The sequence below is a fragment of the Pan troglodytes genome, chromosome 3, assembly GCF_028858775.2.
Source record: "Pan troglodytes isolate AG18354 chromosome 3, NHGRI_mPanTro3-v2.0_pri, whole genome shotgun sequence".
Taxonomy (NCBI): domain Eukaryota; kingdom Metazoa; phylum Chordata; class Mammalia; order Primates; family Hominidae; genus Pan; species Pan troglodytes.
In genome coordinates, this window is record NC_072401.2 from 96,405,357 (window position 1) to 96,418,543 (window position 13,187).

The window sequence follows — 13,187 nt, forward strand, 5'->3', positions numbered from 1 at the left end:
CAAACAAATGATTATCTTTGACAAGAAGTAAAAAATATGGGCTGATTTATTTTCTACTCATTTATACTGTGGACCTTATAGGTGGTATATGGAGATACTATGTATCTTGTTTATGTCACCTGCAAACCATGTACTGTAGTGTCATGGCTTGGAATCTATCCTTAATCTAAAAATTAAATTTTTAACTTGTTATAATTATAAATATAGAAGTTTATATTTAAACTGTAAATATTATGTTGAGTTATAATTTTAGGTTATATTTTAGCATCTTTCACTAAATATATGATGTATCTGATTAATGTTATACTTTCCTATACATTTCTATCATTCTCTAAATGAACTTACGTTGACATATATTTTGTGACCAATTACTTAGTCACTGCAGTCTTTCTCATTGAGAAGCAATATTAAAAAAATTACAAAACTGCTTTCCTGTGTCATTTGGATTCATAATGTGTCATAATTAAGTTTTATAAAGCTTGATTGACTGACATTTAGATACGACTTTTATAAAGGGTTTGAGATTGTGTTGTTTGGCCGAAACAAAGGCAGTATTTCCTTTCTTGTCTTTGACTCCACCTAGCCCCACTTTTCTCCACCTGCCTGAGGAAAGCTGTATTTCTTCAGACAAACTTAATAATTGCCCTTCTGTGCCTGATTTGGGCCTCAGGAAAGGCCCATAGCATCTGTAAAGCTGGCAGCAGAATGGTATTTCCAGGCAAGCACAGGGTTGCTGGGTAGTGAGCCAATCCACAGCTTTGTCTGAGCAGCTGAGAACTTTGCCGGAGTATTACCACGGTGTTCAGTAACACAGACCTGTGCCATGAGCAAGTAAAGCACTGAGCAAGTGTCAGGGTCAATATTTATAGACCACTACGTAGCTGCCTTGCATAGAGAGAAAACGGGAGAGTAACATGCACACAGAGGGCAAGGAAAGAAAGACTGCAGTGGAGGGAATGTTAATTTCCAACTTTTTCTGAAAATGTATTCTTTCTAACTGCCAGGTTCAGACTTCTGCTGATTCATAACCATTTGGCTCTGAGCTATGACAAGAGAGGAAACAAAAAGTTAAACAAGCAAGCCTGCCATAAGTGAGAAGGTAAGTAATTAGCCAGTTCAGTCTCGCTGTTACTCGTAAACTCTCTCCCTGTTGGCTGCACTGCATCAGTAAGCAAAGGGCTGTGTGGCATGTCAAAGCTAATGAGGAGGGCTGCCTGCTGGGTAAGAATGTTGTTGGTGGCAGAGCCGTTTTGTGTACTGCTGTTGAGAATGCCGGGTACATTCACAAGACGTTTCCTGCATGTGGTAGGAACAGCTCTCAAGCACCAATTTCATATTGTGTCCTATCAGTAAGTTTCTGTCTCTTCATTCTGTCAAACTCGAGGTCTTCCAGTTGGTAAAGTCCTATTTACTTTTATGTCGGTATTAAAACATTAGTGTCAGTTAAGTTTATCGTAATGAGTGTCTAGACATGGATTATAAGGGAAACATTCAGATGAACGTATGAAGGTGCAGTAGTCAGTGTCAAAATGTGGAAGCTGGGAATTGGGGTAACATGGGGTCTTTTTATAAAAGAAGCCAACCTCCATTTGCCAGTGCACTGAAGTGAAATAGTACCTTTGGGATTAGAGAGAACCTGGGGTGGTGAGAAGTGAGAACAGTCTTCCTAATCCACGGTGCCAAAGGCAAGCACTGAGGAGAAGTTCTCTGCTTGTCCAGGTCACTTGCTATTGGATTCTTAAAAACTGCGACTCCCTACTCAATCTCAAACTAAAATTAACATCTCCTCCTACGCATTAATAGTTCTTTTTTTCCTGTCATCACAGGTAGCACTTTAAATATGTTTCTGTGTATGTTCACGGTGCTGTAGCATGTTCATCTTCATTATGGTTTTTCATATTCCGGATTATCATTAAAAGCATTGGCACTGAAGGAGACAGAAATAATTGTTTTCTATGTATTTTCTGGTTCTAGCTCATGAAATATATATACTTGTATGTTTATATGTACTACACATGGACTAGAAAGTAAATTATGTTGTTTCACTAGAACTGTGGCCTTAACTAGAGGAGAGTTATCTACTGACATAATGAAAATTTCCTTGATTGCTTTTCAGAATGTAGAACTATCAGCATTAGCGTGATATTTAGAACTGTTAAGTTAAGTTATAGATGGTGATTATAGGTCCAAAGGGTTTTCTGTACTACATATTTAAGTTAAAAACAAAAATGAGATTGATGCTGCTGTAGAGCTGAAACTGGACACCATTAGAGATATGAGGAAAAGCTAATACTCTGGCACAGATTTTGTGTTAGGGCTGAAATACAGAAATCAGCCCATTCTAAAATAGGATAAGCCAGATCTAAAACAACAGGTAGAATATGTTTAAATGTAAAGTAAGAATCTTAAAATGAGACCAATAGCTGTGCAGTATCACTTTTGTTGAATGCGTATATAACTTTTCAAATGATGCAAAATGTTTCAAAATTAATTTTATTACTTCAGAAATACCTTAAGGCTAATCTAATTGATATCTTAAACTGTATTTTAACATTCATTTAATGCTTGTTTTATCATCTGAATCTTTGTACTTCTTCCAATTCTGCCTACCATTTCCATTTTATTAGTGGGTTTGATTTAGATTTTTGACAATATCTTTATTTTGAAAATACAACCATGATTGATCTAGAATGGGCATTTCCCAGTTATAGAATCTAACTGGCTAAGTTCATCAATCAATTTTTATTTGCTTTTGCCTTTGAGTAATATCTCATGATCAAGATTGTAATTTCAGATTTTTATTCAGTATCTTTTATTTTTTGCTTTATGTTTTGCATAAATACTAGCATGATAATTGCTTTCTTACCCCTTTTTATTGGTTTTGTTTTTATTCCTTCTGGTGTCTTGTTTCTGAAGTACCTTGTTGAAATTTGGGCAGAAAACAAGGCAAGCAAATAAAGAACTACAATAAGAAGAAACTAAAGAAAGTTTTCCTTTAAATCAAGAAGAAATACAAAATTGTGACACTGGTTGATAATGTCTACGTTAGGATGTATTTTGTTTGAAGACTGGTTGAGTGTTTTAAAACTTGAAATGCCTTGTCAGTATTATTTTTGGCTCTGTAGTCCATCCTGACATTGGTTATCATATTTATAAATAATATTTTGTATGCAGGTATATTATACAAAATGAAAATGGCACCTTTTGTATTATGTGTTAAGTATCTATTGAAGCAATGTGAATGAATTTAGCTTGAAATATTAATATTAGCCTCCTCATGGATCTCACTGCCCTAGAGTCATATTTGTTCTACTAGTAGTCCATCTGCTACACTACTCCTTTTTTTTTTTTTTGAGATGGAATTTCAATCTTGTTGCCCAGGCTGGAGTGCAATGGCGCGATCTCAGCTCACTGCAACCTCCGTCTCCTGGGTTCAAGTGATTCTCCTGCCTTAGCCTCCCGAGTAGCTGGAATTACAGACATGCGCCACCATTCCCGGCTAATTTTGTATTTTTAGTAAATATAGGGTTTCTCCATGTTGGTCAGGCTGGTCTCAAACTCCAGACCTCAGGTGATCCGCCTGTCTCGGCCTCCCAAAGTGCTGAGATTACAGGTGTGAGCCACCGTGCCCAGCCTGCTGCATTACTTTTAGAAGGGTCAATCTTCCACCCTGATGAACCCATTGCTTTTAATCTAAAACCCTCCCATCCCTGTCTTTCTACTGCTTATAGATAAAGACCAGGCTTTACTATGAGTCTCTTGTTCATATACCTTCTACTTTTGTTCTATATTAATCTTCTGCCGTTCCTTTTGGGCTGTTGTCTGTATCTCTCTTGCCCATCCATGAGAATATTCCCCTTTCTCTCCATTTTATTTGCTGGCAGTATTCAACATCTTCTATTTCTCAAAACAATCCACATTGCATTGCTTTTTTCTTGTATCATTTATGCTGTTCTATCTTGAAAACCCTTTTCCCAATCTTTGCCTTCTAGCCTGAACGGAGAAAGTCCTGCTGGTCTAATCTCAGACTCTGTGACTTGGCCTCCTGTATAAATCTCTGTCCCAGTACTTTGCAAAGCTTGGTAATATAGTGTTTTATGTTTTTGTTTCTGCCTGAGACTGTAATCTATTTATGGCCAGATTTTTAAATTTAATTCTTTTATGCTTCCCCAAGACCTAGCATATAACAAGTGTCCCAGAATTTGAAGTAAACAAAAACTTTATCATACTTATTTTAAACATAATTTTCTTTATACCCCTTTCACTTTAAAATATTTTACAATTTTGATTAATTAGATTGAAGGAAAGCCTCTCAAGTAGATGGTACATATTGGTGATAATAATTAAAAAATTATTTTGTTTCTTTTTCTAGGACCAATCAGTGTTGTGTGTGTGTGTGTGTGTGTGTGTGTGTGTGTGTGTGTATCCATGAAAATAGATATTTGCTGAACTCATAAGTTTATTTGAGTAACAAGAGTCAAAATGATATTAGTTAGCAAATAAAAATTCAGGATACATATTCCAAAAATGCTGTTTATGTAATTAATTTGGTGAAGTCTGTCAAAAAAACCAGCTAGTTGCTGTGGCCATGTTGACTGCTGTGGTAAATTAAGTGATGCCCTAGCAAACTAAGACAGTGTCATGCCTTCCAAAAGGCCCAGAGAGAGCTTCAGGAGAGAATAGGTCCATCCTCATGTAGCCGGGAGAATTGCAGAATGAAATTGCTCCCAATATTACTAGTAAACCTTCAAATTTCATTTACTGGGGCAGAGATAGTTCGGGTTTTAAGGAAATAATAGAAAATCATGGTCTGAAAATTCTCAAACCTGAAAGGTGATATTCCATTTCAGGCAGAAGAAGAATTTGCTCCTCAAAATAGAAATGTTGAAAGAGAAGGAAGTTGACGTTTAAAAAAAGTAGTTGTGAAATAGCAGCTGTTTCTTTTAGCTCTGATATTCAATAAAAATAAAATTTATTTTGCCTTTAATTGTATTTTATTTGCCCATCATACATAAAAGTACTTACATTATATATGAAATATTGTATATATCAGGAACAAGTGTAAAGCTTCATGAACAATTTGGAGTGACTTATAGTTTTCTTAATTTAATTATTTTTACTTTAGTGTGCTCTACCAGCAGTTTCCACTACTATTTAAACCTTATAAACATCTTCCAGACATTGAATATGACTCTTCTGTTTGTTTAACCTTGAATTGTATCTGTCTTAGGAATGAAAACAAGATTGGTATTTTCATAGGAAAATTTGGTAATCTTAATTGCTTGGAATGGACCGTAATTCAATTTGGAACTTTTTTTCAGATATAGTTTGCCCATATAACTATCCTGTGTTAAAAAATATGTGGAGTGGGGAGGCTGAGCAGGAGAATTGCTTGAATCCAGGAGGCGGAGTTTGCAGTGAGCCAAGATCACCCCACTGCACTCCAGCCTGGCGACAGAGCAAGACTCCATATCAAAAGAAAGAAAGAAAGAGAGAGAGAGAGAGAAAGAGAGAAAGAAAGAAGTGGAGAAAGTGCCTTAGCAAAGAGTTTTAGGTATGGATTTTATAGATCTCACTGGCGTATCAAATAATATAAATATTATATGATTGGGATGGTGGAAGTTTCTTTGGTATGGACATAGAAATATACCAAGTTCCTGTTAGCCAGTGAGGAGGGAAACCCAAGCTTGCCTTAGTATGGAAAGATTATAACAACAACAAACATAAGCAAAAACACTACCAGCAGCACCAAGAAAAGCTCAAAGAACTTTGTGGTTGGAATGAGGCATAAAGGATTTTACCAGAACAATCAAGTCTTATTTTATTATTGTTAGAAGTTTTTTGCCAACCAAAATTTTTCTGTAACAGTGAAGGGCATATAATTCATAGAGCCTGAGAGGAGAAGAGTAAATTAATTATGGAAGTGGGACTTGAAAGCTTTTCTTCAGTACTTCCATTTTATCAATGGGCAGTTGTGGCATCCATAGGTAACATAACCCGCCAAACATCAGCTTTTCAAGTAGCTAGTTAAGATTTGGATAAAAATTAGTATTAGGTAATTATAAGGCCAGCATTTTTTTTTATACTTTAAGCTCTAGGGTACATGTGCACAATCTGCAGGTTTGTTACATATGTATACATGTGCCATGTTGGTGTGCTGCACCCATTAACTCGTCATTTACATAAGGCCAGTATTTTATTAATGCAGCTTTTCTTGTCTGAGTGTAATTGCTCTGTTTTTGTTCTTCATACTGCATTTAAAGTTTAATTTGTTGTGTCTCTATGTCTTGTCTTGTATTAGACTCCTTTGCATTATTTCTTAATTCCTGAAAGTTAAAGGTAGTAATTTACCATCAAGTGAGATGGAGTACTCTCCCACTTCAAGTAATTTTTGTTTCTAATGACAGATACCCTTTCTGGCTCTCCTGAATTGCCCTATTCTGTCTCATGGTACAATCACATTCTGCCACACAAACATTCATTCAATAGAACATGGCACATAGTCCTGGAACAAAAGATAGAAGCTAAAAAACAAGTTTCCTGCTTAGATTATGTCTAAGATTAGAATATAGAATATCTGTATTTCAGTAGGATATATATGGCTATATTTTGTTTTATAATTTTGTTTAATGATGATTATTTGTTCTAATTTACACCTAGAAAAACTTTGTTTAAAACAAAAATGAAAGAATCCAATTGGCTTTTCCATGTTATATTTGCTTTCATCTGGGATTCTTTTAAAAATTTAAATAATCGAAGATGTAGAGGGGGGCAAAACAAGTTTGTTTTGTACCTGTTATATTCTAGTAAGTTTTTGCTTCTCTATTTCTATTCCCACCACCCCCAAAGAAATTGGGGCTCTTTGGCTCCATCCATTCTTATTAATATTAAGGTCTCTGGTAAAATTTGCTTGTATACTTAGATGAAAGAGGTTTTTATTGTTGTTGTTGTTTTATAATTTCAACTTCTCTTTTAAATTCAGTGAGTACATGTACCGGTTTGTTACATAGGTATATTGCATGATGCTGAGGTTTGGAATACAAATGATCCCATCACCCAAGTAGTGAGCATACTACCCACTAGGTAGTTTTTCGCTCTTCCTGCCTTCCCTCCCTCCACCTCTGGTAGTCTCCAGTTTCTGTTGTTGCCATCTGGATGTCCATGAGTTCCCAATGTTTAGCTGCTACTTAATAAGTGAGAATACACAGTATTTGGTTTTGTGTTCCTATATTAATTCACTTAGGATAATGGCTTCCAGCTGCATCTAAGTTGCTGCAAACGATGATTTCATTCTTTTTTATGGCAGTGTAGTACCATGGTGCACATGTACCACATTTTCTTTATCCATCCACTGTTGATTGTCACCTAGGTCGACCCCATGTGTTTGCTATTGTGAATAGTGCTGTGATGAACATATGAGTGCATGTGTCTTTTGGGTTAGAGCTATTTCTTTTAGATCTATGCCCAGCAATGGGATTCACTGGGTCGAATGGTAGTTCTGTTTTACATTCTTTGAGAAATCTCCAAACTGCTTCCACAGTAGCTGAACTAATTTACATTCCTACTAACAGTGTATAAGCAATGAAAGAATTTTTGAACATATAGCAGCCTCAGCCTGTGATTTCTGTACCTTCCTGTTTCCTCCTCCCTCATATCAGAATCAAAGTGATCTTCATAGTTCTCCATCAATAAAAAAGCCTGGTTATCCCTTTGTGATAATTTTCGATTGGATTAATACCTTTCACTTTAAATAAGTATTACCCACTTTTTAAATGTCTTGCCTGCAAAGAAATGTATAATTTTTACATCTTTGCTAATATGATAGAGGAAAGTGATATTTAATTTACTTATTTTTAATTACTAGTGAATTTGAGTTATTACCTTTTCTGTTATTTATAATTTATTTATATACTTATTCTTTTTTTTTTCAGCAGCTCTATTCTCTTTTCTGGTTTAGAATGTTCCTTTATTTTAAAAAAAATTAAAGGATCTTGATTTTTTAAATATCTATTAGTTGCAACTGCTTTCCTAAGATTTTGGTTACTTTTTAATTTTGTTTTATGTGTTTTGAAACATAAGTATGTTTTGAAATATTTTTATTAAAGCTAACCGATATTTTCTCAATATCTTTTGAAACTTAGAAAGTCTTTTTAAAACCTAGAAATAGGAAAAAATATTTTTCTGTATTTTTATGTCTTAATTTAACTGTTAATACTATAGTCCACAAGGATTTTTCTGACCAATACTTCAGCACTTTTACTGAATCGTTCTCCCCCTTTCTCACTTTTTTTGTGAACTCATTTTTATCTTGTATTCTTGTGCCACAAATTTAAATCTTTAGGTTACCTTTCAGGTTGTTTTGCATTAACATTTTTATCTCTGTGGAATAAAGTTGATGTTTCTTGTTTAATGAGATTTAAGCATTGGAACATGTTAGGGTGGTGGTGTTGGATTTAACTTGGCATGATTCTAGAAATTACTGTAGACAAGAGGCTGTGTATGTTACTTATGTTAAGCCAGACCAAATAATATAATCTGTGTGATTGAGAAATGATGCATGAATAACCACCTCCATTTACAAGGGGTGCCTGTATGTGTGTATATATGTATATGTATATTTTATTAATCCTTCTAATAGACCATTGGATGACTTATTTTTATTTCCTCTTTTCATGATAAAGAAACTGAGACCCCAAAATGTAAAGTAACATGATAACCTCACATAGCTAATGAGTGATAAGGTCATGATTTAAACTCGGATATGACCAAAGTCCATCTTTTTTTTTTTTTTTTTTTGAGATGGAGTCTTGCTCTGTCGCCCAGGCTGGAGTGCAGTGGCACAATCTCAGCTCAATACAACCTCCTTCTCCCAGGTTCAAGTGATTCTTCTGCTTCAGCCTCATGAGTAGCTGGGACTACAGGTGTGTGCCACCATGCCCAGCTGATTTTTGTATTTTTAGTAGAGATAGGGTTTCACTATGTTGGCCAGGCTGATCTCAAACTCAATATTTATATACTAATTGGTTACCTGGAATGATTTAAGAGGGTAGTTTAATCTGCTCTGAAGAGATACACTTCATAAACATAGTTTGTGTTTGTGTACGTGTGGGGGAGTTCACATGTGAAAGTTTATAAAAAGACATCATTTGAAATTTTAATTTTTGTTATGCATTTGCCCACCATGAAATACTTTGTTCTGTTTTCCTCTTTAACTCAAGGCAAACAATTTTGCTTCAGTATAATATAGGACTTTTTCCTCCTTGAATCACTCTGCCCTTTGTTGATACATTGGTATGTCTTTGGTAACAATTCTGCTGTACTTCATTTTGTTTTATAGCCCTGCCCTAGAACATTTAAAATTAAATTACACCTTACAGTTGATAAGCAGGTTGTTCTTCTATTATTTGTAATATTATGCATCAGTATTTGTATTGTCTTAAAAGTCTTAAATAGGTTATTTATATTCCTCATTTTCCAGTCATATTTATTTTCCTGCTTTAGTGTAAAGATGATTATTACTGCACATTATGTGGTTGAAACATAATTCAGTTATGGTTTTATATATTCCTCAGGTGAATATTTGCTTTTTCTCCATGTAAAATACATTTTTCTTAAGAGCTCTGTCTTTCTACTTCTCTCTATACCAATTTTAACTTCATCAGTAAATTAATGTATCATTATTCCCAGTAGTAGTTTAGCTTACTAACCTTGAAATTTATATCTGTGTTTATTGTAAGAGGCTTTTTGGCAAATTGATCTTGACAATAATAGAGAAAGAAAGCATGGTGACCTAGGACACAACGTTCTACTGAAGTAATTCGCAGTTCTTTGAATGTGTAGAGTTTTTTTGTTGTTGTTTATTTGTTTTAAATAAGCCAAGATACAATGCATATAGTCTTCTGAGTTATTCATTAATACCTCACATGTAATTATTTTAAATTATTATTGGTAGAAACAGGCAATTTAGAATGCTTTTTTTTCTTTAGCCATTGCAATATAAAGTTGATTGGTACAGCTTGCAAAGCACAATGTGAGTTTAAAATATGTCTCCTGAAACCATGTGTTCTTAACTTGGGGAGCTGGTTTTGTGGTCAGTTTGAAGCTGTTCCCATAGTGTATGTTCCTTCTAGTTAAAAGGAAATGTGATATTTGTGCTAACATGATTTCATTGTTAGTAGTCCAAACTAGTACTATAAATTTTAGAGGTAGAGAATCAATTTTAAAATTTTGGTTATATTTTAATAAAATATTTTTTGTGACACATAAGTTTCTGTTTATTGGCTGTGTATTGCCAGTGGTATTAATTGATGGTATTAGAGCATACCTGAGATCAAATACTGGTTTAGAAATACCATAAGGCATGTAGAACACACAGATGGCCAATTGTACATTGGCCTCCTGTAAGGCCACTCATTTCTTACATTTAGGGCAGTTCAACAAACAGGCTGACGTAGGATGATCTTTCAGACAGCCCACCCACCCAGCCAGGAGCCATGCATGTTATCACTCCCCTCTGTGTTTCCCTCCTCCCCTCCCACTTCCCTTCCTGGTTACACTCTTCCTTTCTTGATCCGTCTTCTTCCCGGCTCCCTCCTTTCTTTCCTAGTTTTTGTTTCACTTTTTTATCTTGTTCATAAATGTCAGTTGCATCTCAGCAAGTTTCTGTTATACCAAGTTGTTAACTGATTTTTTTTTTAATTTCAACTTTTCCTTATCTTCTGTCTTCTGTCTATTGCCCAATTATGTTAGAAAACTCTTTTTGTGTGTGTGCATTTTGAAGAAAATCTTTCCAGTTGTAACAGAAACAGTAAATGCCTGGAAGCAAGAAAAACATGTGTTATAAAATGTAAAACTGCAATTAGCATCTTTCACAATTTCCCTAAAGTCATTTACCCTCTCATTTTATAATTAATGGTAACGTTGTCAACATGTCACGGATATTTGTATATATGATAATAGTTTCCGCTGGGCACAGTGGCTCATGCCTCTAATCTCAGCACTTTGGGAGGCTGAGGCGGGCGGATCACGAAGTCAGGAGTTCGAGACCAGCCTGGCCAACATGGTGAAACCTCGTCTCTACTAAAAATACAAAAACTATCTGGGCGTGGTGGTAGGCGCCTGTAATCCCAGCTACTGGGGAGGCTGAGGCGGGAGTATCCTTTGAACCCAGGAGGAGGAGGTTACAGTGAGCTGAGATTGCACCATTGCACCAAAGTTTTAATAGTCAGAAGGTAGGGCCGGGCGCGATGGCTCACACCTGTAATCCTAGCATTTTGGGAGGCTGAGGCGGGTGGATCATGAGATCAGGAGCACGAGACCAGCCTGGGCAACAGGGCGAGACTCCATCTCAAAAAAAAAAAAAAAGTTTTATTTAATCCTTATAATAATTCTATGTGATGGCTATTATTATCCCTATTTTAAAGGTAAGGAAATGGAAGTTCAGGAAGGTTAAATGACAATACTTACGATTATGTAGGTTGGAAAGAAAGGGAATAAGAAATCAAATACCTTCTGATTTTTTTTTTTTTTTTGAGATGGAGTCTTGCCCTGTCCCCCAGGCTGGAGTGCAATGGTGCGATCTTGGCTCACTGCAACCTCTGTCTCCCAGGTTCAAGAGATTCTCCTGCCTCAGCCTCCCCAGTAGCTGGGATTACAGGCGCACCACCACACCTGGCTAATTTTTTGTATCTTTAGTAGAGATTGGGTTTCACCATGTTGGCCAGGCTGGTCTCATACTCCTGACTTCGTGATCCACCCGCCTCGGCCTCCCAAAGTGCTAGCATTACAGGCATGAGCCACCACGCCCAGCCCTACCTTCTGATTCTTAAAACTTTACAGTATAATATATGACTCTCTTTTAAAATAAGTAATTTTACTTTCCTACTCCTATACATGTCTAAAAGTTTGAGAAGTAGTGCAGCAATTCATAAGGCTTTCACATTTACCAGGTGTCCAAATCAGAGAGCAGCAACTCTATTCCTACAAGGAAGACAAGAGTCTGTTGATATTTATGAACATTAATACATTAATTAATTTTAATATATTATTCTCATGTCATTTTATATTTTTCTCACTTTTGTAACTCTACCAGGGTTTCTTTATACAACAACAGCAACAATACTTATGAAAACATGTTCTTCCAAATAAATCCATGCTATACTCTGGAATGTTTTTTGAGGCAGGTCAGATTTTCAAGCTTTCTGATTTCAGTTAACCTCTAATAGACTTTTTCATTAGTAATATCACACTATGATGGCATGAATTTTTAGAACACATCATTATAAAAATAGATGTTTTAAGTTATTTGTATATAGTTATTCTGTTAGCTTTTTACCTTTGCCTTGCTCTGCTTTTCAGGAACTCTGTTAGGAATTATATGAGACAGAAAATGATATTCAAAACAAATTCTATTTTTAATCTAGTTAGAAGAACCTTTTTTCAAGATTTGGCATAGGAGAAGTAAAAGCTATGGAAAAAATAACCTTTAGAAATTATCTGTTGACTTTTTCATGACTGTTCTAGCCCCATTATTTGTAAGATATAATTTAAGGTTCTTATAAATTATAACTCCTGTTGTAAAATGTTTTGCATTTTAAAAGCATTTTAAGACCTATTGCTTCTTTTCACCTTGCTCCTTCAAATGCTTTGAAACAAGAATATGCATTTTATACACAGAAAAATCAAGATGAAGTTAAGGATGGGTGAAGATCCCAGAGTGAAAAGCTAAGTGTTTTGGCCTTGCCAGAATAGTTCTAAAGCTTGGTTATCTTAATTGCAATATATGAAAATGTAAAGAAATAAATACCTAATGTGTTAACCCATACCAAACTCTATAGAAATAATCAGTGGTAGGTACAAGTCATTTAAGAAAAAAGTTATGAGAGTGTTATTTAATATTAAGAAAATTTTATAAATTTAATTTAGTTGTTTTTGAAAACTGAGAAAAGAATTTAATATGATTATAGTGGCAGAACACCTGTATTGAGCTTGTGCAACTATGTGGGAGTTTAGTTTGAGAGCCACTGAATTATCACATAAAAATTATTAATCAGTATATAGGGTGGCAGTAATATTTTCCTGACTATTTTAATAAGCTGTGTTGGTATGTCAGTAAAGAGTTTATAAGGAATACAGGCCAGCTTAAGTAAACTATTGAATATCTGTCTCATACTGTACGGGGAAAAGTG

The 13,187-nt window shown here is 35.2% G+C and overlaps 1 protein-coding gene across 7 annotated transcripts in view; it reads left to right on the forward strand.

Annotated features, from left to right (window-relative positions):
• BMPR1B (bone morphogenetic protein receptor type 1B) overlaps positions 1 to 13,187 on the forward strand; it is a 397,543-nt gene that overhangs the window by 234,588 nt on the left and 149,768 nt on the right. For 5 of the 7 annotated variants that reach the window (XM_016951892.4, XM_016951890.4, XM_063809693.1 and 2 more), the window contains one exon: positions 1,005 to 1,099. The gene's annotated coding sequence lies outside the window, so the exon portion shown is untranslated. Of the gene's footprint in view, positions 1 to 801; positions 1,350 to 13,187 lie in introns of those variants that run through there. The other 2 variants (XM_054683202.2, XM_016951891.3) reach the window with 2 other exon arrangements.